Here is a 25,887-nt window from a genome sequence, read left to right as displayed (position 1 = left end):
GTTCACCTGCACATCTCCCAGTGTGATATATGCCATCATGTGCCAGCAATGCCCCTCTGCTATGTACATTGGCCAAACCGGACAATCTCTACACAAAAGAATAAATGGACACGCATCTGACATCAGGAATCATAACATTCAAAAACCAGTAGGAGAACACTTCAACCTCTCTGGCCACTTAGTAAAAGATTTAAGGGTGGCAATTTTGCAACAGAAAAGCTTCAAAAACAGACTCCAACAAGAAACTGCTGAGCTTGAATTAATATGCAAACTAGATACCATTAACTTGGGTCTGAATGGAGACTGGGAGTGGCTGGGTCATTACATGTATTGAAGCTATTTCCCCATGTTAAGTATCCCCACACCTTCTTGTCAACTGTCTAAATGAGCCATCTTGATCATCACTACAAAAGTTTTTTTCTCCTGCTGATAACAGCTCATCTTAATTAAATTAGCCTCTTACAGTTTGTATGGCAACTTCCACCTTCTCTGTATGTATATATCTTCTTACTATATGTTCCATTCTATGCATCCAATGAAGTGGCCTGCAGCCCACTATCTCCCATTATGCTCTAATAAATTTGTTAGTCTCTAAGGTGCCACAAGTACTCCTGTTCTTTTTGTGGATACAGACTAACACGTCTGCTACTCTAAACCAGTTAGTGTATTTCCTTAATTTAAATCCTTCCCACCTTAATATCTATGTTCTCTAGAGCCATTCAGTGAATTATAAATCCAAGGCTAAACATGTTTAAACTTGTATTATGCTCGTAAAATGTACATTGCTATTTAAGGAGGGAGGAGAAAATGTCTCCATCGAATTTAAAAAATACAAACATCTGAAACCCAAGATATAAAGCATAAGGGTGGCCCTTAAACCATTACAAATTACAGAAACTTAGAGCAAGCACACCTTACATTGCATGATGCTGCCCATCCTCCATCTTGAGCCATTCCACCTGTTCCTTCCTCCAGCAGCTGTAGCCACTCCCTGGCTCCTATGGAGGAGACTGTGAGGACAGCTGCAGTCACCAGAGGAGAGAGCAGGTGAGCAGGCATGACTTATAGAAATCACCAATGGGGGGGGAGGGCAGGGGAGGAGAGAGGTTGCTCCTGGCAATCAGTCAAGAGTCTCTTCAGTGGAGAGAAACATATTTGCTTCCCAGGCAGCTTTTGTCTCTCTGGGCTCCTTGAGTTCTGCCTCCCTCTATACTCCCATCCCCCTCCCTGCACATGTGAAGACAGACTCCAGGGAGAGGATGTCCCCCTGTGTCCCTCAAGCTAGGATCTTGGGGTTATTTTTATGGGAACATTTCTGGATGCAAGCAGGCGCTTTAAACTGGGATGCTGCCTGTCTGTAGTACGGCTCTTTTAAAGAGCTATCTCAGATGTCAGAGCAACACCACAGACTCCAATGAGAGACTGCTGAATTGGAATTAATTTGCAAACTGGATACAATTAACTTAGGCTTGAATATAGACTGGGAATGGATGAGTCATTACACAAAGTAAAACTATTTCCCCGTAAAGAAAAGGAGTACTTGTGGCACCTTAGAGACTAACAAATTTATTAGAGCATAAGCTTTCGTGAGCTACAGCTCACTTCATTGGATGCATTTGGTGGAAAAAACAGAGGAGAGATTTATATACACACACAGAGAACATGAAACAATGGGTTTATCATACACACTGTAAGGAGAGAGATCACTTAAGATAAGCCAGCAGCAGCAGCGGGCGGGGGGGGGGGAGGGAGGAGGAAAACCTTTCATGGTGACAAGCAAGGTAGGCTAATTCCAACAGTTAACAAGAATATCAGAGGAACAGTGGGGGGTGGGGGGGGAGAAATACCATGGGGAAATAGTTTTACTTTGTGTAATGGACTCATCCATTCCCAGTCTCTATTGAAGCCTAAGTTAATTGTATCCAGTTTGCAATCATGGTGGAATTCCACCATGATTTCAACAATTTCCATCCCACCATCAACCTCAGCCTGGACCAGTCCACACAAGAGATCCACTTCCTGGACACTACGGTGCTAATAAGCGATGGTCACATAGTGTCCAGGAAGTGGATCTCTTGTGTGGACTGATCCAGGCTGAGGTTGATGGTGGGATGGAAATTGTTGAAATCATGGTGGAATTCCACCATGATTGCAAACTGGATACAATTAACTTAGGCTGTTAGCAATTAACAATATCACTGTTCCTCTGATATTCTTGTTAATTGCTGGAATTAGCCTACCTTGCTTGTCACCATGAAAGGTTTTCCTCCTTCTCCTCCCCCCCCCCCCCCCGCTGGTGATGGCTTATCTTAAGTGATCACTCTCCTTACAGTGTGTATGATAAACCCATTGTTCTCTGTGTGTGTATATCAATCTCCCCTCTGTTTTTCCCACCAAATGCATCCGATGAAGTGAGCTGTAGCTCACGAAAGCTTATGCTCTAATAAATGTGTTTGTCTCTAAGGTGCCACAAGTACTCCTTTTCTTTTTGCGAATACAGACTAACACGGCTGCTACTCTGAAACCAGCTTCCTCTAACTCAGTGGTTCTCAACCAAGAGTACATGTACCCATGGGAGCATGCAGAGGTCTTCTAAGGGGTACACCAACTCATCCAAATATTTGCCTAGTTTTACAACAGGCTACATAAAAAGCACTAGCAAAGTCAGTACATACAAATTTCATGTTGACAATGACTTGTTTATACTGCTCTATATACACTATACACTGACATGTAAGTAACAATATTCACGTTCCAAATGATTTATTTTAATAATTATATGGTAAAATGAGAAAGTCAGCATTTTTTCCCGTAATAGTGTGCTGTGACACTTTTGTATTTTTATGTCTGATTTTGTAAGCAAGTAGTTTTTAAGTGAGGTATAACGTGGTGATACACAAGCCAAACCAGACTCTTGCAAGGGGTACAGTAGTCTGGGAAGGTTGAAAGCCACTGAACTCAAGCCAGAAGTGGAGGCAGAGGCCAGGAAAGAAAACGTGAACCCCCCCCAAAATATTTCAGAAGCCCTGGTAGAGTAAAGAAGTGACACTTCAATAGAAGCCCTGCTATCCATTCCAACAGGGAATTCACACTGGGTTTTGGGAAAGGTTAGGCAAATTTAAAGCTGAACATGCACAGCTTTATACACAACTTTCTACCACCTGGATTCCCTACATCAAATCTATGTTCAGAAATTAGTTGCCTGAAAAATCATTACCCATTCTAAATGTAGTGACATCTTGGCAATACGACTTGCAACATCTGAATCTGAAGTTCAAACTCTGACGCCAGGAAAAAGGGGGTTTAATAATGGAAAGTAGGAGAAAATACTTTAAGAATTAGGGCTGTTGATTAATCGCAGTTAACTCACACGATTAACTCAAAAAAAATAATCGCACTGTTAAACAGAATACCAATTGAAATTTATTAATTTTGGTTTTTCTTCTACATTTTCAAATATTGATTTCTATTGCAACACAGAATACAAAATGTACAGTGCTCACTTTATTATTTTTATTACAAATATTTGCACTGTAAAAAAGATGTACTATTTTTCAATTTCACTTCATACAAGTATTATAGTGCAATTTCTATCATGAAAGTGTAACTTACAAATGTAGATTTTTTTTGTTACATAACTGCACTCAAAAACAAAACAAGGTAAAACTTTAGAGCCTACAAGTCCACTCAGTCGTACTTCTTGTTCAGCCAATCGCTAAGACAAACACGTTTATTTACATGTATGGGAGATACTGCTTCTTATTTACAAGGTCACCTAAAAGTGAGAACAGATGTTCGCATGGCACTTTTGTAGCCGGTGTTGCAAGGTATTTACATGCCAAATATGCTAAACATTCATATGCCCCTTCATGCTTCAGCCACCATTCCAAAGGACATGCTTCCATGCCGATGATGCTCGCTAAAAATTAATGCATTAATTAAATTTGTGACTGAACTCCTTGGGGGAGAATTGTATGTCTCCTGTTCCGTTTTACCCACATTCTGCATATATTTCATGTTATAGCAGTCTCAGATGATGACCCAGCACATTTTAAGAATACTTTCACAGCAGATTTGACAAAACACAAAAAGTAACAATGTGAGATCTCTAAAAATATCTACAGCCCTTGACCCAAGGTTTAAGAAACTGAAGTACCATCCAAAATCTGAGAGGGATGAAGTGTGGAATATGCTTTCAGAAGTCGTAAAAGAGCAACATTCCGATGCAGTAACTACAGAACCCGAACCACCAAAAAAGAAAATCAACCATCTGCTGGTGGCATCTGATCAGATCATGAAAATGAACATGTGTCGGGCCACTCTGCTTCGGACCATTATCAAGCAGAACCCGTCATCAGTATGGACGCATGTCCTCTGGAATGGCAGTTGAAGCATGGAGGGACATATGAATGTTTAGCACATCTGGCACATAAATATCTTGCACACCGGCTTCAATAGTGCCATGCGAACGCTTGTTCTCGCTTTCAGGTGACATCATAAACAAGAAGTGGACAGCATAATCTCCTGAAAATTGTAACAAACTTGTTTGAGCAATTGGCTGAACAAGAAATAGGACTGAGTGGACTTGTAGGCTCTAAAGTTTTACATTGTTTTGTTTTGTTTTTTAATGTAGTTTTTTTTTGTACATAATTCTACATTTGTAAGTTCTCTTTCATGAAAAAGATTTCACTACAGTACTTGTATTAGGTGAACTGAAAAATACTATTTCTTTTCTTTATGTTGCAAATATTTGTAATAAAAAATAAAGTGAGCACTGTGCACTTTGTATTCTGTGTTGTAATTAAAATATTTGAAAATGTAGAAAACATCTAAAATATTTTAATAAATGGTATTCTATTACTGTTTAACAGCATGATTAATCACAAATTTTTTAACCACTTGACAGCCCTAATAAGAATGGATTTTATTGTTGCATTAGGCAAGACTTTGAATCAGCTTTTCACTTCCGTCACTTGCATTACTACAGATGCTATTTTGGGCTAACTAAAATTTTCAGTTGTTGTTCACCCATAAGGAAAGGCCTTTGAATAATGATAATAAAATGAAGATAGTTACTATCATAATATTAAGCTGCTGTCAGCCCTTCTTCAAGGCAACAGTGTAAGGCCCAAACAAACACTCCAAAAACAATATGAATACTCATGTCATTAAATGGTTCAGTGGATTCATTATTTAACACTGTTTGGCCAGCTGGCATAGATAGGGCCACCCCATTTCAAGCAGTGATTTCAAACACAGCTTCCTGTAGAGTGTAAATTAGGCAGCTGTGGCAATTTCAGATTATATTTTCTTCAGAAGTCCAAAGTATACGCATACATGAATTCAAAATACAAAATTAGTCTGTTACTAAGCAGGTATGACACCAGTAATCAGGATTTACTACTAATACATGTAGGTCAGCAATGCAAACTTTTCAAATTACACAAATTGCATTTGAATTTTGTGCTAATGAGTATAAAGTTAATCATGAAAAGTTGATGCATCTCCCAACCGTGGAGATACCAGGCTATAGCAGAAGACACCACTGGGGGCAGATAAAGATGCCTGACCCTTCAGCTTTCTAGCCTCTGACTGCTAATGTGATCCCACAGGTCCCACGCGTATTTACTTGGTCTCTTTGAATGTTACACACCTCTCTCGCTCTCTTCTCACAAAAAGAAAAGGAGTACTTGTGGCACCTTAGAGACTAACAAATTTATTAGAGCATAAGGTTTCGTGAGCTACAACTCACTTCATCGGATGCAAATTGCACAATAGTCTCTATTCGCAAAAAGAAAAGGAGTAACACGGCTGCTACTCTGAAACATCTCTTCTCACAGCAATCCTGAGAGCAGCTGCTCACAGGTGAATTCATGCACACAGATACACAAACGAAAGAGGTTGTCTTACTGGCCCAACCATTCCCCCCACCCCCCCACCCACATATACATACATACATACACACACACACACACACACACACACACACTCAGCTTCCACAGCACTTAACCACAATGCATTATGGACCCCACAGAGCCACCAACCTCTCCCCAAGCAGTATGTAGCAACAGCAGAATCAAAAACAAAGAAAGATACTCAGAAATGGAGTCAAATTAATTACATTGTCCAAAAATAAGACTACTTGTGAGGTACAATATATGCAAAGACCTGTGAAACAAAAACATTCCTGACTGTTCATGGAGCCTAGCTTTCAAAGATCTGCCTGATTCAAAGTGAACTAAAACTCTTATCTTGGAGATAGCAGGAGAGGAGCAATTTTTTTTTTAAATTAGCACTGGTGGACTAAACCATCTGTTTCTCTCTGCCATATACTTCCCCACTTTTAGAATAAAGGCAGCAAGAAGTACACACATGTACATGCTAGCAGCCCCAGGAAATTTTAATGTTTGCTAGAGGAAGAGGAATATGGACAAGCAGAGAAGTAAACTGGGATTAGGGGAGAACAATGAGTAAAACCTAGAACATTGTGAGTATCTTGTTCAAGTAAAGCCCTAGTGTGTATATAAAGCCTGGTGCCATCTGGAATTCCCATTGCCTATGGAACTGGCACATGAATTCCAGGGTAATATCACTGTCACAAGTGTTTAAAATGCCACGAGGTAGGTTTTGCATACTTTGCTAGTATTAAAAATCCAAGGCTTGTAGCTGTTCTATTGACATTTCATTCAGCCTTGAAATAACCTATCTACAATGAGTAAGGTTTATTTTGACAGGTGAATAATTGTTTTTCAACATCATTCACCACAGTCAATAGTTGAAGTGTACTGTCCAGATCTGGACTGGTGAGTTTACATGGCCATTCTGTGACACTAGTTTAACTGAAGAGAATATACTTTTTGAAAGAGCATAGATGAGCACAAGAACAACGACGAACACTTACTGCTGGTACTGTATGTTCGATATGGGGGGGGGGGGGGAACAGTAGCAAGTCATGATTAAGGCTGCATGTCTGTCATAGATTCTGTGACTTTCCGTGACTTCTGCAGTGGCTGGTGCTGGTTTGGGGGCTGCCTGGCTGTGGTGCTTACCTTAGGCGGGGGTGGGGCGGGCTCCCCGGCTCCCACCAGTATGTCCCTGCAGCTCCTAGGCGGAAGGGCCAGGGGGCTCCGCACACTGCCTTCACCCACAGGCACCGGCCCTGCAGCTCCCATTGGCTGGGTTCCCGACCAATAGGAGCTGCAGAGCCCTCCTGGCCACCCCTCCCCTAGGAGCTGCAGGGACACACCAGTCAGAGCTGGGTACAGAGCCTGCCAGCCCTGCCAACCCTGCCCCCTCCCCAGCACCAGCAGGGGTCCCAAGCTGCACGCCGCCACCACCCGCTCCCCCTCAGCGCCAGCAGGGGTCCTGGACCGCCTCCCCTCCAGCATCAGCCAGGCTCCCAGGCCGCCTTCCCCCAGCACACACAGCACCCTCGGACCGCCTCCTCCCCCGCCCCACCCCCAAAGTACCTACGGCCTCCCAGCCCAAGTGTTAGTTAGGGGTATATAGTAAGTCATGGACAGGTCACAGGCTGTGAATTTCTGTGTACTGTCCCTGACCTGTCCATGATTTTTACTAAAAATATCCATGACTAAAACATAGCCTTACTTATGATTCACTTTAGAATTAGATTTATGACAGCTGTGCTACGGGGACCATGTGTTGCTTCGCACAGTAAATTCTCTAATATAGACAAAGGTTTGCAGCTAGGTTCTCAATCCTTAAAGCCTACCATTAAAGGTACTGAAACCTACTGTGGTGGGGTTTTATGCTAGAATGATCTACTCTTAATGGAAAGTATCTGTGAAGTACTTAAAATATTCTGTATTCTTAAGAAACTTGTTTAATTAAGAATAGATTAGACAGCATTCATTTTTCAAACAAACTATTGAAACAATTAAGATGGAAAAGAAAGCTATTCATTTAGTTTCAAGACTATTTAAAATGTGTGTGTCAACAGGAGGATACTGAAAAAAGTATATAGTTTACAAAACAGAATACAATCAACAGCTTACCAGCTGTTTGTTAAATGTTACGGAAGATGTCTTTTTCCTAAATTTAAGTATTTTTGCAAACCTTCAAACTGTGTCCTGAATTAAGAAATTAAAACCATTTCACAAAAGTCACTTTTCTGGGACAAGCATCATTGAAGAGAAAAGTCCTAGAATGATAGAATCAGAAAAATAAATGCTTTATTGCACCATACTTTACAGTATATTGTTGAGCGAGACTTCACCACAGATGGTTCTCTGACGAATCCTATTATCACAAGGTACAAAATGATACCTTGTCAACTATTTTTTTTTCAGCTCAGTTTTGTCACACATAAGCTGTGATCAAAATGGTTCCATCAAAAGACAACAAGTGTAATTCTACAGTTTGGCAAAGGAGCTGTTAGGACAGCAGATTAAAAAACTATTCTTAGCAAAGTTCTCTTATAGAAACAACAGGATAATGAGAGAGGGAAAAAGACATCTTCCAAACCCTTAATCCTTTCCCAAATAAAGTGCCAAAGGATGGAGGAGAGGGAGAAATATAAGTTAGATGGGTGTTTCAAGAAGGCTTTAATGTTAAATATGGAAGCACTAAATTAAATCATGGTTGTTGACTACTCAAAAGTACTAAATTGCAAAGCAGGTTCTCAGTTTTGTGTCACTGTAGTGTTATGTAACAGCAATATTTCACCCTATCCTCAAAATTCAGAAGACATAAGCAGAAAGTTTGTGAAAAATCTAGTGGATTTGATCAATTTTCAGAATTTTTTTTAAAAAAAAAAAAAAAAAAAAAGACATGACACGTTCAAGCCAGCTTCCTAAGAAGTGCTAACAGCAAAGATGAAAAAGCTGACACAAAGCTGAGTGGAACTTCTTACTCATGCAGAATTCACATCCAATCATGTATAAAATGCACCCAAGTATATGAAGATGCTGAAGTTTTAAAATGAAAATATCAAAAACAGTTTTCAAAGTAACTTTCCTCATTTCTGTTCTTTCATAATAGAAGTTAAAAACCCAGGCACTCTTCTGCTTCAATAGTTTAGGTGCGGGACCATTACTTGTAGTCATACAATATAAGACAAGTTTACCCTGGAGATACTGGTTCTCTGACAACCCCCATCCTGTTGACATAATAGTAATGGAGTTTGGCTGCCATTTTGCCTATTTAATCAAACAAGTATGCACTTGACACTACCTGCTTTCCTATCAAAATACACAAGAAACCTTATCAGAGTGGTTTCTCCTATAGCACAAAATTCAAGTGGTCTACTAGGTTTAGTCTTTTGCACAAATATGGAAAGCAAATACGCTAGGAATCAGTCTCAGCCCATTTCAAGAAATCCGTTTATACAGAGCACAGACTTATATTTCGCCTGCAGTTCGGGCCTCACTAACTTAAAGGTGAGCAGGCCGGAGAGAGGAGCAGTAAAACAGAAGGCCAGTAGCATTGGTTAAAAGATATTTAATGTTGGTGATGTCACAATTTTTATACTGAAGTTAGTGTTGGGGTGGGGAGAATCATACTTTAATATCCTCTGATGGGAGATGAACAACACTGAAAATGAAGCCTTCACTCTACCAGGTATTTTTACCCCATCTCAAAAAGGAGGAAGTTTGCTTAGTCACTTAACTGCTGTGTGCCTCAAAGTGTTAAGAAAAGTCAGTAGCAGAAAAAAATAGAATCCCAGGTTCTCGTCTCTTAGCTTTCTTGTCTGCTTCCTCATCTAGTGATCTGGAATAGGCATTAAGTTCTCAATAACAAAAGGAAGCAGAAAGACAGAAGAGCACTGCAAGAAATATGGAGATATAAAATAGCTGAGAAAGGACTTTAGATTTTAAAAGTTAAATATTGGTATGACAGTTCATTTTAAAAAACAAAGGAAATTCCTAAAAAAAATCTTAATTTTGAATCAAAGTTGCATGCAGAAACCAATGTGAACACTTAGAACGCAAATTCGGATCTTGTCAGTTAAGTCTGTTTGTGAATATTACTTCACATTAAGTTAATTTGTACTTTAGTAATACAAGACTCTGTTATTTTAGTGTTCCATGAATTCTTTTGTCTAAGGTATTTATCACTAGTGCCTTGTAAAATAACAAATTCCACTACTAATATAATGATCTTCTCATTGTCAAATCCGTCATGGCTTCCTACAGTGTGGTACAAACAGGACAAATTTTGGGTCAGACAGTAAACTTCAAGATAAGGGCCTTGATTTTTCAGATGTTTTAGAGAGTGTGTTGCACTCTCTAAAAATGCAAGGCAGTACTGCTTCCAGAAAAGCCAGAACAAGATCAGAACTCTGTAGTGTCAGTGGAGAAGGACCTAATCATGACATTTTGTACAGCAGGAAACAAAATTAAAGCATTATCCCCTAGATTTTATAATCTCCTCAAGTTTTCACATTTTTCACCCTATTTATATCATTTCTGGGACATACTACACTTTAACATACATCTTAATGAACCTTAATATTTCTGATCTCATTTTATTCCAAACTCAACTGCATTATTTGTATTTTAAGATATGGCAATATCTTGTCACGCTGCAATTATTAAAAGAAATGTTCTGTTCAATCAGAGCAGTACTAGTGACTTTTCTATTAAGCAGAAATGGGTGATTTTAGGGACAGTCTCTTGATGAACTAGTGAGGGCAATACACTGTTGAGGTTGGAAGTAGTTAAAACTGTTTAATAATTAAAAAGAACATCTCAAACTTTGGTACCCCACAGAACTTTCTTACTAGAGGCTATATACACACACACACACACATAGATACTATATAACGCCACCAATAATTGTCTTTGTAGACCACTAGACTAATTAGTTCAAATAACTTTCTTTCAACAAAGCACCTCCATTCAGGAAAAAATATAGTTTAAAAATATTATCTTTCCTGTGTTCAACTACATTTAAAAAAAACCCAGCTATTTCCCCACATCCAGAATATCCTAAGCGGTGAACGTAATTATGACTTGATTTATGCTGATCAACATACCAATATCCTATACTTTTTTTTTTATGGTTATCGACCTGAATATAACATTCAAATTATATATAAGAAACTACGTTTATGCGCTTTTATGGTTGAGATTTTATAGGCAAATCTCATGAAGTTCAATGTTAAGGTTACTCTGAAAACCATAACTTTGCCCCGTTGTGTGTATTATGCTGCATTACCCTATAGAGTGCGTGTCTCTGTGGTTTTTTTCCTTCTCTCTCTATATATGATATATTATATATGAGTAAGTGTAAAACCAAAATTACAGATGCAGTAGAAACCAGAATATTGAATTTCTCAACTTGGAATGGTTGAGATTTTATTCTTCTCTCTTTTATTAAATTAGTTGGGGGGCGCTTTTTTCCTTTTTTTTTTTTTAAAAAAAGAAAGCAAAAAGAAGCCAGTGTGTGAACGCACCATGGGCGGAAGGGGGGTGTCAGAGCGAAAGGTTAATTTCTTTTACCTGATGCAGCAATTTGTACAGGTATATATGTACCATTTTCAAACTTCTGTAACTATGCTACGTCTAAGTAACATTTCTATAACCATATTATTTTAAGGATCAGGGTTCCGCCAACCCCATTTCTGATCACTAGCTCTGGATGAGGGCTTAGAAGGTGGGCGGGGAGGGAATCACCGGTTCTGCAGCCATTTGTACTTCTCCTTCAAAGCACATTTACATCCGACAAGTAGTGAGGCACTGTCCTTTGCAGATCATATCATCACCATTCCCTTTTCAATAGCTTCCTCATGGATTTCAGTAGCAGATTTGAAACTGCTGAAGTTAAAGGATACAATTGTATGACTTTTGAAAGATGGGTTCCAGGCTTTCCGGTAACGTACAGTCACAGTATTCGTTTTTACTTCTAGGAGTTGATACAGTTACCACAGAAATAATTCTGGAATTGAAATGGGAGGTTGGGGTAGGAAGGAAAAAAAGCAAGTTGTTAATAATAAATTATGTGATTTTATAACCTGCCAGGCCCGGGGAGGGAAAAAATATGGTCTACACAAACTCCACTGGAAGAGATTCAGCTTTCCCTTACAGCATACATTAGGAATCAGGACCCAAATCCGTACAAAAAGTCAGTAAAATGAGTCCTATGTATGAGGTGTGTACCTGAGTGCTGTAGTTATATTGCCAAGCATCAGGGCTAATAATTAGGCTTAAAAAACTGTCACTGGTGGCTCTGTCATTTCTTTATGAGCACTTCGATTTGATATCACAAAAAGTTGTCAAATTAAAATAAACTAAACACCATCATTGCCTTTGAGTAGAAAGAACACGAGAAATTTCAGAATAAAGGATATTTTTATTCAGACCCACCCACCCATCGCACAGAACAGGACTTAGAATGGAAGCACCTGAGCCATCACAACATGCTATCCCAATATATATGTTTCCATATACACATTATGGTCTTATTGCAAAGTTATTCAGTAATTTTAAAGCTAAATCTTGGTCTTATAGAGATATTAGTGACTATTGTACCGTATACTGTAATGCTTTCTATAATATGTTTAATTAAATAAAAAGGAGTTGCCAGAGGTATGTATATGGCCTTTAAAAAACAAAAGCAAACAAACAAACAAAAAAAACCCCCACACACAAATCCATAATTACTGAGATTAGGCCTTCCTGCTGTGCTGTGGAATTAATGTTTTTCTCCTTGTTCATCTGAAACATGCACATTCAGGAGTTAGTATGTAGTATTACAACCATTAAATAATTTAAAGTTGCATTTTCTGCCAATATCCATTATGGCATTAATTTATGGTACCCAAGTGTAGGGGATGAATAAGCATTTAGTGTGGTTGCACATCAAGCTAGATCTATGCAACTGCAGAAGTACAATAAAATAGGCAACACAAATGTGAGAATTATCATTATACTGCTAAGCCTATATGCAATGAAGGTTGATTGAAATACAGTATGGAACATTAGCAGTATCTTTGTCCAATAACCATTGGGGAAGATAAAGCTTAGAAAACACTATATTCTATTTTAAAACTGTTAGAAAGATTAATGTATTGTGACATACATAGTTTAGATAAATCAGTTGATCTCATACACTGATGGAAGAGGTAGGCCTCACTATAACAAAACTTGTACTCTGAAATAGTAAACATCTTTCCCAAGCTTAAAAAAAAAGTTAAAAAGGTAATGGTAACACCTGATAGACATTATTTTGTGATATCTTATACACATCAGCCACAGACCACTGTTAACGCTGAATACATTACTTGAGGGTAGAGTGGTGGACTTAAGGTAAAGGATGCCAGTGTTCGGAGAATTTCCAGGTTTCAGTCACCTACTACAGGACAGGCCCAACAAAGAAAATAATAGAAAGCCACTAGCCATCACCTTCAGCCCCCAACTAAAACCTCTCCAAAGCATCATTAAGGATCTACAACCTATCCTGAAGGACGACCCATCACTCTCACAGGTCTTGGGAGACAGGCCAGTCCTTGCTTACAGATAGCCCCCCAATCTGAAGCAAATATTCACCAGTAACCACACACCACACAACAGAACCACTAACCCAGGAACCTATCCTTGCAACAAAGCCCGTTGCCAACTCTGTCCACATATCTATTCAGGGGACATCATCATAGGGCCTAATCACATCAGCCACACTATCAGAGGCTCGTTCACCTGCACATCTACCAATGTGATATATGCCATCATGTGCCAGCAATGCCCCTCTGCCATGTACATTGGTCAAACTGGACAGTCTCTACGTAAAAGACTAAATGGACACAAGTCAGATGTCAAGAATTATAACATTCAAAAACCAGTCAGAGAACACTTCAATCTCTCTGGTCACTCGATTACAGACTTAAGAGTGGCTATTCTTCTACAAAGCAAACAAACAAAAAAAAACTTCAAAAACAGACTCCAACAAGAGACTGCTGAATTGGAATTAATTTGCAAACTAGATACAATTAACTTAGGCTTGAATAGAGACTGGGAGTGGATGGGTCATTACACAAAGTAAAACTATTTCCCTATGTTTATTCCCCCCCACCCGCACCCCCCACTGTTCCTCAGACATTCTTGTCAACTGCTGGAAATGGCCCACCTTGATCATCACTACAAAGTGTTTTCCTCCCTCCCACCCCCGCTCTCCTGCTGGCAATAGCTCATCTTAAGTGATCATCCTCCTTACAGTGTGTATGGTAACACCCATTGTTTCATGTTCTCTGTGTATATAAATCTCCCCACTGTATTTTCCACTGAATGCATCCGATGAAGTGAGCTGTAGCTCACAAAAGCTTATGCTCAAATAAATGTGTTGTGGCACCTTAGAGATTAAGTACTCCTTTTCTTTTTGCGAATACAGACTAACACGGCTGCTACTCTGAAACCAGTCTATAGATAGTAAGATATATTATTGTTTGGATATCAGGGAGTTAAGTTTATAGAGCACTTTGGATGAGTATTATGTCATTGTCAAAAGTGTATAAGAAGTATTTATACAAGTTACATGCAAAAAGGACATACTTACTGTGCAAGAGGGATTTCAAATCAGCACCCCGTCTTTCAGGTGTCTGACAACTCTGTCACTCACTTTATAGGTACTTCAGCATTAGTCATGGATCTCTTCTATCTCCCAGACTCCATCAGCTCCAAATTCCCTCCTTTTGTAGCGGAGTCCTTCCAAATATGTTCCTCTTTCAAAAGGCTTCTTAAATTCTAGGGCAGCATCTGGGTCCTGCTCTAAGGTAGCCATTTGGGAAATAAATGGTCAACTGGAGCACTGTTCAGCTTCTTCCTTTATGATTTGAGCAATGGTTTCTAACTCCTGCCTGGAGGTTGGTATGCCTTGATATACTCATCCAGTCACCACATCAATTTTGCATCTAGCAGATCTTATGCTTCAATTTTAAAAAAGCATCTAGCCCATCTGGTTGCAAAAATAACCTTGTTTATATGACCAGACAGTGCTTTTTTGCAGAATCTGCAGATACTATCTGAAGCAACAGCACTAAAAGGTGTAAACTGTCTCATTTTTTGAAGTAAGGTGTTAATTCTGAAGCATAATGATGCTGGTTCAAAAGTCAAAGTTAATATTTGCTGATCATTTCTGCAGAAACATCCAGATAATGTTAGCTGTGCAGAGAACATGAGAAATGTCTATTATTTTTGTGAAAATGTTTGACTCAGTTTACTCACTAGCTTTTGTACTGCTAACTACTTGAGAGAAAGGTATTAACTTCTTTCCAGAGACTGGGACACAATCAATGAATTGACTGGATGTGGGTGAGGTAGATATGTTTGGGTTGGGCGACTAGTCAACCAAGAATTGTGAACATGTGAATGCAGATACCTTGGAGATACAATAGACAACTAGACCACTAACTTTTAACAAGTGCCAGCCAAGGGGATCTTTTGGATGTAGATGGGCAATTATTCATCTGACCACAACCCCTTTCACTCAGCTGAACCAGAGGGAGAAGCAATATTCGTGAAAACAGCATGACTGTGACCTGAGACAAAGGACTAAACGTGTTAGGAGACAGGGATAAGTAACCTGCTCTCCCAGCAGATGGGGTAATCCAAACCAGGACTGTTAGGTAAGGCTAGGGAGGTTTGCATCAAGCAAAATGGAAAAAGACTGCCTAGAAAGCACTACTGTGGAAAGGGATCTGGGGGTCACAGCAGATCAATCACATGCTAAATATAAGTCAACAGTGTAACAACTGTTGCCCCCCCCCCAAAACAAAAACCAAACACCTAACATCATTCTGGGATGTATTAACCGGAGTATTGTAAGCAAGACATTAGAAGTAATTCTTCTGCTCTACTCCACGCTCATTAGGCCTCAACTGGAGTATTGTGTCTAGTTCTGGGTGTCACATTTCAGGAAAGATGTGGACAAATTGGAGAAAGTCCAGAGAACAGCAACAAAAATGATTAAAGGTCTAGAAAACATGACCTATGAGGGAAGACTGAAGAAACTGGGTTTGTTTCTGAGAAAGAAGAACTGAGAAGAGAAGACAGAGAGGACATGGTAACAGTTTTCAAGTACATAAAAGGTTGTTACAGGGAGGAGGGTGAAAAATTATTCTCCTTAACCTCTGAGGATAGGACAAGCAGCAATGGACTTAAATTGTAGCAAAGGCAAAGGTTTAGGTTGGACATTAGGAAAAACTTCCTAACTGTCAGAGTAGTTAAGCACTGGAATAAATTGCCTAGGGAGGTTGTAGAATCTCCATCATTGGGGATTTTTTAAGAGCAGGTTGGACATCCCATCAGGGATGGTCTAGATAATACTCAGTCCTGCCTTGAGTTCAGGGGACTGGACTAGATGATCTCTCGAGGTCCCTTCCAGTTCTATGATTCTATGCAGTCTGCCCTTCAGGCAAGAGCAAGAGGGACACACCTAACCAAGCAAGAAGAAGTTGGTGAGTAAGGGGAGAGAGATGCTTTTAGGCTTTGCTTTACTTTTTAATCCATTGTCCCTAAATACCATATTCCAGCTGTTTTGAGAAGGCTGTCCTGCATCACTGAAAACATCATCTGCTTGCACAGCTCTCAAAGGCAAGTCTCCAACAAGGTCCGTGCTCATCTAGACCTGCTGATGGAGCTATGGTGAAAAATTGGACTACTGAAGCTAAGGACCCAGTCTCTGAATAGTGGATTGGCTCCCCCCTTCAGGAAAGTAGAGGTCCCCAGGCCTAACCCTATGGGTATGCTCCCAGGAACAGTACATAAAGGTCAGAAGCAAAGCACATCCCATGGATCCGTGACAGGATGCAAGTGAGGTGGGGCACTAAACACTCCTAGATAGAGTTTTAGAAGCTTAAAATGAAGTAAATAGAAGAGCTCTTACATGCTGTCTTTTCCCTCTAAGATTGTTAATATTTAGCCCCAACTTTCAACCAAATTTTCCGCTACCTGTCCAGACAACAACTAGCCATTACTAGGCTTCTCTGCCCAGAAGGAAAACAAAGGGCAGAAACAGCAGTGGTCTAAAGATCACCCTCCATCATTTTTCCTACTGTGAGCTGCTGAATGCAAGTTAACTTTATCAAAACCTTGATCCTGCAAAGGAATCTATGTAGAAAGACCCCATGCCCAAGCAGATGGAGGTCAATGGTGCTGTCACACCACACAAGCGTAAGGCCCTCCCACTCTGTCATGGAACCCTCTGGAGTATAGAGGTTTAAAACATTAATTTCTTCAGAGCCATATTCTACCTGCAATCTTTGATTGCAGAATCTTATTGGTAGCAATGAGAGGTCTGCTACAGATGGAGAATGGAATACTGCTGCCCCAGCCCAGGGGCCTTAAGTGTTCATTTGGTTTTCTCCACAGCATGACACCTCTGGCTAAGTCTGTACTTTCTCTTTTCCAGGTTGCTTGAAGCCTATACTTTTCAGGGTACCTTTTAAACTTATCCTATCTGGATTTAGGGATTGTGCGTTTTTATGATGTATACAGGCATTCTGAAAGTTTTCAATGTGTTCTTTTTCCTGCTTTTATTATTATTATTATACTTCAGAAATATTAGCAATGTTAACTCTGGTTTTACTGGAGAACTTCGTGGATGTCTCAGGGATGTCTATACTGCCGTGTGAAGTGTGACTGCAGCTCAAGCAGACACATACGCAATAGCAGGGTTAAAAATAGACACGTAAATATGGCAGCACAGGCTTGCAGCCTGGGCTGTATGTGCATGCTGGGGACCCTGGACATCTACTTTGTCTGAAGCCTGTGCTCTCACATTTACACAGCTATTTTAACTGTGCTAGTGTGTGTATGTCTACCTGAGCTGCAATCACACTACAGACATCCCTCACAGCATTGTGTGCTCTCACATCTTAACACTTCCTTTCTACTCAATGTTAATTGCTAAAGTTAAACAAGTTGTATCAGAAAAATCATTGAAACAAACCCCAAAGGCAAAGTTTAACAGTCTAAAAATTCTGTTCTCAACTACTCAACCTTCAGTCTCTTGTGATCGCATAGTTGAACTAATTCTGAAGTCATCATAGAATCTTCAAGGATAAATGAGACCTGAATTTCCAATAAAGAGTAGATATAAAAACAAACAAAACAAACAACCCAGGTAGTTCTTTTAGTGAACAAACCTTCAAGGCCTTTTTTTTTTAAATTTATTTATTTTTAAATAGATCATATAAAACATAATTTCAATTGTTTTTCCTTTGAAGATGACCTTCCTGCTACCTTTTTACCAGTCTCAAACAAGATGATATACAATCTTTGGGTTTTCTATAGTACCCAAGTCAAATATCAGGAGCTCTAAGAGCCATGCAGTGTCCAATTGTATAATGGCACTATACATCTGAAAACTGGCTAGCCAGCAACAGCTCTCACCCACATTCAACTTAATGTAGATAGAAGGAGGGGAAAAACAACAAGCAGCTCTCAATACATTTGCATTTTACACAGATGGGAAGTTCTCACAGGAACATGCAAAGTCACACAAACAGCTCAGTTTTTAAGAGAGATAATAAAAAGACTGAGCATACAAACAGCACATTGGGCATACCCTTCAGTTTCATATTATAGTTCCCTTTAATTAAAAGGCATATCATCATCCAGAGCTGCAGTCATCAATATTTATCTCCAATAAATTGCAAGAACTGAACACTTCAAACCATCTTATTGTCAACATGCCCCCATGAACCACAGATTCAGATTCCAGTAGATAAACTGAGTCCCATATTTCATGCAAGGGGTGGAGCAAAGAGAGAAAGAGAGAGAAAGGTGGTGTCTCTAAGGTCATCTACTATGCATAGATATTAGAGGAAGAGATTAAATAAAGATGACTTGCCACTGGAATTCCAGTGGAAATCTTTCCCTGGAGAGAGGCCTTAACTATCAGTTTCTAATTATTATAAGACACCATTAAAATAAGCCATTAGTAGTACTGTACTCCCTAGGAAGAAGAAGAAATTTTAATTCTATTTATAGGCAAGTTTCCTCATGATCCGGAACATTCCATAAAGACAATCTAGATCAATTTTAAATTACTTTCTTCAATGGAGATAAATGAGGATGATGTAAACAAACACACAGGTGCAAACTTCACATCCTAAAGATATCACAAAAGCAAAGCAGCTTTACAAGGAGGAATTCTCTGCCTTTTCAAGGGTAGTTTACCCAAGATTTCCCTCTGATTGTATCAAATATTTCCAAGTTTATTCGACTTCAGGTGCACATACTAACAACATGCCGAATTACCCTATAACCATTGCTCAAGTCTTGGAGCAGAAGAACTCTGCCAAAGCTTCCAGTGATTGTTACCTATTCTTAAATTCTAAGATTAACATGCTTCCAGTGAAGTTTTTCAAGACAAAGCAAATTAAAACGGCTCAGGATATTGGTAATGAGATAGGGAGCCCTTCACCTCAAAGGCTGATCTACTCACAAAATTGCATTGATTTAACTAAGAGTGATTTTATACCAAGTTAGCTACATCGGTGCAGCTTTGTAGACAGGCAGCCATATCCATTTTAATCTGGTTTATATCGGTTTAGCTTCCATCAGCAAATTTAGAGGTGTAAGAAACACACAGCCAGTTTTTGACTGGTGTAAACCCATGGGTTTGTACTGGTTCAGCTACATCAGTGAAAGTCCTCTGTACAGACAAGCCCTAAGTCATGAGCTCACATCTGTTCTAGGTCAATATTCAGTTCCTTACATGACATGAACAGTGTTTCTCTCAGTACAAGTGACCACACTTTCAGTTTGACCTCTATGATGGGATTAGAAAGCGAACACCTCTCAGCATTAAAGGGGGTTCTTCCATAACCCCACAGAGGTATACCAGCAAAATAGAGTAGTGCAGGGGGAAGTAGTGAGGCTGCCTATGGTACATCTGTCCCGAAGCATTCCAGAGACCACCAACCTCACATCTTTCACTAACAGTAAATTCACTGATAAAAGAGAAGATTTGCAAGAGAGAACACTTGAGGTTTCTGGCTTGCCAGACAATGCATTTAAAGAGGTGTGTCAATTTAACTTTAGCTTACATTTTTTCAAAGACAACCAACAGAAGCATTCCCAATCTTAAAAAGACACATACATAGAAATAGTTGCTTTTAAGAAATAATTTTGTGCAGCGTTTGAAAGCCTAATGTCCTAGTATTAAGAACACTGAGTGTAAACAATGTAATGGATTTTTCATTGTCCAAGCTGAGATAAATCCAGAAGTAAACAAGAAGCATTCAGTTTCAATTGGATTTTTAAAATGTGTCTGTTTAATAACCAAGGGATATTATTAGTAACACAGCCAAAAAAATCTGTTTAGAACGTTATTTTTGAATTAGTGTTCTTATAACTAATTTTGAAGATGAAATATATTATATCCCTTCTTAAAAGGGCACCTAGGCCCAAAAAAAGAGTCAGCAGCATAATTTGTCAAAGACTATACAGTACATTTCTACTCAACACGAGACCCCTCCATCACAACCTAGGAGAGATAAAATCTAAGAGACAGTTTAGTGTATTTCTCAACACACTACAAATAAGATGTTAAGAGGAAAAAAAACCATGTAATTTCTGTGGTATAGGAACACAACATTATCTGATCATTCACAATCAGAAAGTTCAATGTGTACTCCACACATCTCATGGAACAGTCTGTAAGAATTGAAAAAGTACTTATAGCTGAGAATCAAAGGTAGCAAACTGACATTGAACAATAAATGGAAAGAACTACAATCCCAAATGCTTCTATAACATGAACACGCTGCTTAAAACAGCCACATCAAAATCTAATCTCTGTAGCTGAAGAACTGCTGCAGAGGCGCATGCCACTCATAAGACATGAAAATATCTTAAACTGGTTATAAGTATTCCAGATGGAGAACCAAAACATTGTATAATACAGTAAAGGCTTTGTTATCCGGCATGTTGGGAGAATGGGGGGTTCCGGTTAGTCAAAAATTCCAGTTAACCAAGAGTTATACTTACCAATGGAGTGAGGGAGTTTGGGTGAGGGAGGGGGCTCAGGGCAGGGGGCTGGGGCAATGGAGGAGTTTCACGGTGCCAGATCCAGGCAGTGCTCACCTCCGGTAGCTTCCCACAAGTGGCATCATGCCCCTTGGTTCCTAGGCAGAGGTGTGGCCAGGTGGCTCTGTATGCTGCCTCCACCTGCAGGAGCCGCCCCCACAGCTCCCACTGGCTGCGGTTCCCGGCCAATGGGAGCTGTGGAGCCTGCGCTCAGGGCGGGAGCAGCACATGGAGCCCCCGGGGCCGTTCCACTGCCTAAGAGAAGAAGGTACATGTTGCAGCTTCCGGGGAGCCACGTGGAGCCAGATAGGGAGCCTGCCAGCCCCGCGCCAACCAGACTTTTAATGGCAACCCTATTGAAGATTTGTATTGGGAGATATCAGAAATGCCAGATTCTAGAGCTTTCCAATTGGTAAAGTGCCAGATAACACAGCTTTTATTGTATAATAATTAAATTTGTTAAAATAAGATACCTGACCTTATAATCAAGTCCACCTAATGGATTACTAAATAATTGTACTTGTATTTCTAAAAAACTTCAAAAGCATTGCTCCCTAAAATTAGCAAATTTGACAAACTGTACTTTTTCCTAGAAAATCCTTTTGTGACTTTTTTAGATTCATTTTCCTACTCTGGAAAGTGAATCTAAAAAATGGCATTGTGAAGTTTAACATTTGGTCTCGCTCATCAACTCCAGTTCAAATTTGATCAGTATACAAAAACAGATTTCTCCCCCCCAAACTGCCAACTCTGAAAACTGACCTGGAATCTGAAAACCAAACTGGGTTCCTTCTGGCTCCTGAATCAGCAATGAGGATTCTACAATCAGAAATCTGGTTAGCAATTCTGTCAGTGATGATGCACAAACCAGAAGTGAATCCTGTTCATCCTACACTGCTGAATTGGCTCTCCAGAGCCAACAGGAGTAAAATCTTATTAGCAGTAAAAAGCAAGACTATATGGTTTTGAGTATGCACAGGATGCAGATTTACCACATAAGATGCTGCCCTTTTTTCCCCCTATAGTCCTTCTTAAAAGATTATAATCTCATTCTGAAAAAAGACTTGTGTATTTCCAAAATTTCAGATCTCCATTGTCCATTCCTCCACCCCACTGTCCACACTTCAAGTTAAATTGATATTTATTCCAAACATTTCAAAGTTAAACAACTCTCTCAGAACTTGGAGACAATCATTCTATGGTACTTGCTGACAAAGACAGAAACTAACTCTCACTCCAATACATTCAGTGGGAGAAACAGGACAATCAGAAAGATGTGTTTGGAGGAGATGGAATCAGTTATTAAGTTTTGTTTACGTAAGTTTGTATCAATACATCTACATCTTTCAGAACTCATGCTTTTTCAGGAAAAAGTCACTTCTCTGAAATATCTCAGAGTCCGTCCCCAGAAGCCAAACTCCATGACCGGACATTTCATCCATCACCACAAACAGGTTTCCTAATCACACTCTCCCTACATGTGTAAATCTCACTGCTTAGCATATGAGAAACTAGACTGGACACCAAACTAGTAAGTGTACAATAAAAATCCTGCACTAGCAGAGAGCTGCACTAAGTTCACCACTCTGCCAGTTCAGGGCCCCACCTGTGAAGAAAACAAACAGTTTAAAATACATATACATATGAACAAAAATGTATTGCTCTATGCATTAGAACTTACTTGATAGAAACACTGAAGAGCACCACTTGATTCAGTATGAGAAAAATAATTAAGATGGCTGCCTCCATTGACCGAGATCAAAACAGAGCTATAGGCATATTTGAATTTCATCAGTTGTGTCTTTGTTATTTATATATTCTTCTTCATGGAACGTACAATTTGAGGGGTCTAAAAAGTCACTGAACTCACTTTTCATTAGTACCCTTAGTTAGGAATTTGTCCCAATATTCCTTCAGGCTACAATCTGAATTAATTCTAAATAAATTCAATACTTGAGAGTGCACCAGTTTATGCAAACAAAATAAATCATGCTACAGAACTGTTTTAAAACACCCGATTCATCCAAAGAGAAGTACATTTGCCTGCAACTCTGAAAATTAAACTACTTTTTCAATGAATTAATTGCAGACTGTTACCAAAAGTAATCTCCAAACCCCTAAATAAAACCAAGTTGTAATACAAGCTTGCAAAACTCTGCTCCCACACTTGCCCTAGAGCAATTAATTTCTTTAGATGGGTGAGTAAAACATCATTTGTGTTTACATAATTATGGTCAGGCTAGGTAAGCAGATATTCTGCCTGGCCTGAAAAAATATTCATGATAATTTTACAAGGCCCCTCTATATAACACTGAAATTCAGCAAGACTGTATAAATCCAACTATGCCACCATAATTGGGAAGAAACAAGGCTTGTGGGATTCACATTTGCAGCTTATTAACAGACACCAGTTAACAGACTCTTACAATTTGCATTGATGGAACCACTGCACAGAGAAATCTGAAGAAATGAGAAGCTTTCAGAATCAATTCTGACACTAGTAGAGATAAAGAGAAGCTAGAGGAGAGCAACAGAAAAGCTGCAAACACACACTTCACTCACTTTTGACAAAAAGTATCAGGATTAAAATGCAGAACGGACAAAAAATATCGCCAAACTCCCTAAGCAGCTGTCTTTGGAGGTCAAATATCCCAAAGGAACAAAAAAGCATTTTTTCAAAAGCAGCAATTTGGAATGTTGTTACAGATCTCATTCACTTCAAATTGCTGCACTCTTCAGCAACTCAAACCTCTTTCCCCAAAAAGCTTACAATAAAATACGAGTAGATTTGGATAAAAATTAATTTTTATCTGTACTGTAAATGTTGATAAACACCGATTTTACTATAGACAAAGAAACCAAAGATATTTCCAAAATTTACATACGTCAAGAAAGAAAAATGCTGCTTGAGAACTTCTTAGAGTTTGACTTAAGAATGTTTACTTTGTATATTCTGGTGTGACGTTGACAATTTGTGTTTTAATGGCTATAAAACTGTAACTTTTTGAATCTCAATGTTTACGGTTATTAAATTACTGTCTGACCAGCCTCCACCATTTATTTCCCACAATCTACCAAAACAAGTACTTTACAATAAAATTGACATTATTTGTCAAACTTATTTTAAAAATTAAAATCAAATTCTGCCAAGCCTACATTTCAGGCAGGTCTGCAAGATTAGAGAAGATCCTTCCACAGCTTGAGCTTGGGTTACGTTGTTCCCAAGGAGAAAAGTCCCTCTGTTGTGCATTGTGCCTAATGCTTGTACTGCCAAACCAACAAAGAGATATTCCTCCTCTCTCTCCCAGGCCCAAACATATCCCCATGTTTTGTATAGCTCTCCTGGTCCCCAGTATGTCACCCAGCCCCTGTGCAAGAACAGCCCAGAACAGCTGTGGACAGCCATCCACCTGCTACTGATTATGTATAAAATTCAAGAGGGGTGTAAGGTGCCGAACAGATGATGAAGGTCCCTGAATCAAGGGTGACAACAAGAACTCCATGTGTACAGACCCCGGCCTCTGGTACCCTTTCTTCCCACCTCTGTCCTCTATATCTCCTCTTTCACCCCACTGTGATCACTTCTCTCTCCAGCTGCCCCCACTATTGTTACTGCAGCCCCATAAGAACCAAACATTATTGCACCCCTTGCATGCATCCCACTAGCTGCCCCTCCCCCAAAAAACCATTGCACCTATCCCTTTTCAGCTGCCCCTCCCCCGCACAACAAGCAAATATTATTCCACCCCCTTGCAATGCACCCCCACTAATAGCCCCTGCCCCAAGGCCCGTAACACCTACCCCTTCCAGTTGCCTCCTCCCTCATAAGCCAAATATGATTGCATCCCTCCCCATTACATGCACCTCCACTAGCTGCCCCTCCCCCGCGGCACCCCCCAGCTCCCCCACCAGAACATCATTGCACCCCGTCCCGCTGCCCCTCCCCCAATGACCCCCACACTGTCCCCATACCCCCGCTCCCACAGAGCCCTGTGCTGGCGCCGCACCCCTCCCCCCGCCCGGAATCGCGGCCCCGCCTCCCCTCCCCAACCCCAGATCAACAAAAACATCGACAGAGCGGCCGGGCCAGGCCCACCCCCCGCGCCGAACCGGGCTCCCCCTGCGGCCCAGCCCCGGCACAGGCCGCGGCCCCGCACTCACCGCTCCGCCGCCTCCCGCCTCAGCCGCGGCCGCTGAGTAACGAGCCGGGGCCGGGCCGCGCGCACAGACGCAGCGCCCCGCCCCCTGCGCCGCCGGCCCGCGGGGGGGAGGAAGCGGGAGCTTCTCCTGCCCCGCCTCTGAGACAGACTCTCCCACAGGCTGCGTGTGCCCCCCCCGGGACAGACCCCCCCCGCTCCGTGCCCCCCGAGACAGCCTCCCACCCCCGCAACCCCCGCTCCGTGCCCCCCCGGGACAGACCCCCCGCTCCGTGCCCCCCCCTCCGTGCCCCCCGAGACAGCCTCCCACCCCCGCAACCCCCGCTCCGTGCCCCCCGAGACAGCCTCCCACCCCCGCAACCCCCGCTCCGTGCCCCCCCGGGACAGACCCCCCCGCTCCGTGCCCCCCCCGCGTGTCCCCCGAGACATCCTCCCACCCCCGCAACCCCCGCTCCGTGCCCCCCCGGGACAGCCTCCCACCCCCGCAACCCCCGCTCCGTGCCCCCCCGGGACAGACCCCCCCGCTCCGTGCCCCCCGAGACAGCCTCCCACCCCCGCAACCCCCGCTCCGTGCCCCCCCGGGACAGACCCCCCCCTCCGTGCCCCCCGAGACAGCCTCCCACCCCCGCAACCCCCGCTCCGTGCCCCCCCGGGACAGACCCCCCCGCTCCGTGCCCCCCCCGCGTGCCCCCCGAGACAGCCTCCCACCCCCGCAACCCCAGCTCCGTGCCCCCCCGGGACAG

The 25,887-nt window shown here is 41.1% G+C and overlaps 1 protein-coding gene across 3 annotated transcripts in view; it reads right to left on the bottom strand.

The window, feature by feature from the left end:
• Positions 1-25,347, bottom strand: part of MAPK8 (mitogen-activated protein kinase 8) — a 122,761-nt gene extending 97,414 nt beyond the window's left edge. The window contains exon 1 of one of the 3 annotated variants that reach the window (XM_038409411.2): positions 25,149-25,347. The gene's annotated coding sequence lies outside the window, so the exon portion shown is untranslated. The remainder of the gene's footprint in view (positions 1-25,148) is intronic. The other 2 variants (XM_038409410.2, XM_038409406.2) reach the window with 2 other exon arrangements.
• Positions 25,348-25,887: the final 540 nt, after the last annotated feature.

Source organism: Dermochelys coriacea, chromosome 7, assembly GCF_009764565.3.
Source record: "Dermochelys coriacea isolate rDerCor1 chromosome 7, rDerCor1.pri.v4, whole genome shotgun sequence".
Lineage (NCBI taxonomy): Eukaryota > Metazoa > Chordata > Testudines > Dermochelyidae > Dermochelys > Dermochelys coriacea.
This window is presented reverse-complemented; position numbering and strand designations above follow the sequence as displayed.